Genomic DNA, 3,466 nt, shown 5'->3' with positions numbered 1-3,466 from the left:
TCCTAAATGACTCAAAACATTTTTCTAGACACAACTCGGCCGCTAAAACAACGATCAAGCAATGGGGCTCCTAAGGTCGGGAAAGGCTCTAATACCAACTTGTAACACCCTCGATGCGGCTATATCTCCCACGTGTCGAAGCACGACTTAGAGGCATAACCGCATTGAAAGCAATGTCGCAAGTGAGGTAATCTTCACACAAACCCATGTAATACATAAGGGAAAAGAGATACATAGTTGGCTTACAATCGCCACTTCACACAATTACATGAGTAAAACATTACATCATCCAGAAACAATCAAGGTCCGACTACGGAACCAAAATAAAAGAAGAACCCCAAATGCGACAAAGGCCCCCGATCGACCCCAACTGGGCTCCACTACTGATCAACTAGAACGAAACAACACAAAGGACAAGATCTTCAACGAGCTCCGCCTAAGCTTGGTTGCGTCAACTGCACGGACTCATCGGCACCTGCAAACTGGTTTTGGAAGTATCTGTGAGCCACAGGGACTCAGCAATCTCGCACCCTCGCGATCAAAACTATTTAAGCTTATGGGTAAGGTAAAGGTATGAGGTGGAGCTGCAGCAAGCGACTAGCATATATGGTGGCTAACATACGCAAATGAGAGCGAGAGGAGAAGGCAAAGCACGTTCGAGCAAGTATGATCAAGAATATCCGTCCCTGCATATTATTGAGTCTCTTCCAAGAGTGCCTTTTCCAGTCAGTCTCCCCTCATACCGCGATTTAGGGAGACCTATCTTGTTAAGGCCAGGAATGAAGTCAACACAAAACCCGATAACATCCTCTGTTTGATGGCCCATGGAGATGCTTCCTTCTGGCCTAGCGCGGTTACGGACATATTTCTTTAGGACTCCCATGAACCTCTCAAAAGGGAACATATTGTGTAGAAATACGGGCCCCAGGATGACAATCTCGTCGACTAGATGAACTAGGACGTGCGTCATGATATTGAAGAAGGATGGTGGGAACACCAGCTCGAAACTGACAAGACATTGCGCCACATCACTCCTTAGCCTTGGTACGATTTCTGGATCGATCACCTTCTGAGAGATTGCATTGAGGAATGCACATAGCTTCACAATGGCTAATCGAACGTTTTCCGGTAGAAGCCCCCTCAATGCAACCGGAAGCAGTTGTGTCATAATCACGTGGCAGTCATGAGACTTTAGGTTCTGAAACTTTTTCTCTGGCATATTTATTATTCCCTTTATATTCGACGAGAAGCCAGTCGTGACCATCATACTGAGCAGGCATTCAAAGAAGATTTCTTTCTCTTCTTTCGTAAGAGCGTAGCTGGCAGGACCTTTATACTGCTTCGGAGGCATGCCGTCTTTTTCGTGCAAACGTTGCAGGTCCTCTCGTGCCTCGGGTGTATCTTTTGTCTTCCCATACACGCCCAAGAAGCCTAGCAGGTTCACGCAAAGGTTCTTCGTCACGTGCATCACGTCGATTGAGGAGCGGACCTCTAGGTCTTTCCAGTAGGGTAGGTCCCAAAATATAGATTTCTTCTTCCACATGGGTGCGTGTCCCTCAGCGTCATTCGGAACAGCTAGTCCACCGGGACCCTTTCCAAAGATTACGTAGTGTAAATCATTGACCATAGCAAGCACGTGAACACCGGTGCGCATGGCGGGCTTCTTCCGGTGATCTGCCTCGCCTTTGAAATGCTTGCCTTTCTTTCGACATTGATGGTTGGTCGGAAGAAATCGACGATGGCCCAGGTACACATTCTTCCTGCATTTGTCCAGGTATATATTTTCAGTGTCATCTAAACAGTGCGTGCATGCGTGGTATCCTTTGTTTGTCTGTCCTGAAAGGTTACTGAGAGCGGGCCAATCGTGGGAGTGAAGGATTTTCCATCATAACCCCTATTTCTCCGTGCCTCGTTCAAACATTATAGTGTGGCATGAAACCCTTGTAAAGCAGGTGGGAGTGAAGGATTTTTCAGTTAGAGTAAGACCTCGTATTCCCACATTCAATGCATGGACAACACATAAAACCATTCTGCTTGTTTGCCTCAGCCGCATCGAGAAACTCATGCACGCCCTTAATGTACTCGCGGGTGTGTCTGTCACCGTACATCCATTGCCGGTTCATCTGCGTGCATTATATATAATTAAGTGTCCAAATTAATAGAAGTTCATCATCACATTAAAACCAAAGTGCATACATAGTTCTCATCTAACAACATATAGCTCTCCAGAGCATCTAATTAATTAAACCATACATTGAAACTATGTAAAACATTTCAATGCGAAAACAAATGCGATCATAATCGCAACCAAGGTGACAATTGATCCAACGGCATAATGATACCAAGCCTCGGTATGAATGGCATATTTTCTAATCTTTCTAATCTTCAAGCGCATTGCATCCATCTTGATCTTGTGATCATCGACGACATCCGCAACATGCAACTCCAATATCATCTTCTCCTCCTCAATTTTTTTTATTTTTTCCTTCAACAAATTGTTTTCTTCTTCAACTAAATTTAACCTCTCGACAATAGGGTCGGTTGGCATTTCCGATTAACATACATCCTAGATAAATAAAATCTATGTCACGTTGGTCGGCACAATTTTCATAAACAATAAATGAACCAATAGTTATGAAGATAATATACATACCAAATCCGAATCATAGATAGGACGAGGGCCGACGGGGGCGGATACCAAAACCATCGCACTATATAAGATGCAATAATAAATGTAAGAAAATGATACAAGTATCTATCTAAACAGACAAGTAAGAATATTTTTCCTTTCAGAAAGAAGATAAGAACAAGAGGCTCACCACGGTGGTGTTGGTGATGAGATCAGCGCGGGTGATCGACGGCGGTGAAGACGGGGACGGGGCGTGACGGACCGCTAAATCTAGACAAATCTCGAGGAAAATGGAGTTTGGAGGTCGAGCTTTGAGAGGAGAAAGTTTAAGTAGTGTGGCTCGGGCATTCCATCGAACACCTCATGTGCATAGGAGGTGAGCTAGAGCACCACAAACCCCTCCCCTCGCTGGCCAGAGAAAAACAGAGCACTGGAGTGCTCTGCTCGCGGGCGAGGGTATATATAGGCACCTCATTGGTCCCGATTTGTGGCAAGAACCGGGACTAAAGGGGAGCCTTTGGTCCCGGTTCAAGCCACCAACCGGGACCAATGGTGGTGGGCCATGCACGAGGCCCACTGGTCCCGGTTCGTCCCACCAACCGGGACCAAAAGGTCCAGACGAACCGGGACCAATGGCCCACGTGGCCCGGCCGGCCCCCTGGGCTCACGAACCGGGACCAATGCCCACATTAGTCCCGGTTCTACACTGAACCGGGACTAATGGGCTGAGCCGGCCTGGACCATAGCCCTGTTTTCTACTAGTGATGCGTCCTGGGGGGGCCAACAGCTGGAGATGCCCTCACACGTCTGGTTTAGCTAATATCACGTGCAGCGACT

This window comes from Triticum urartu, chromosome 7A (assembly GCF_056163025.1).
Source record: "Triticum urartu cultivar PI428250 chromosome 7A, HENAU_Tu73, whole genome shotgun sequence".
Taxonomy (NCBI): domain Eukaryota; kingdom Viridiplantae; phylum Streptophyta; class Magnoliopsida; order Poales; family Poaceae; genus Triticum; species Triticum urartu.
This window is presented reverse-complemented; position numbering follows the sequence as displayed.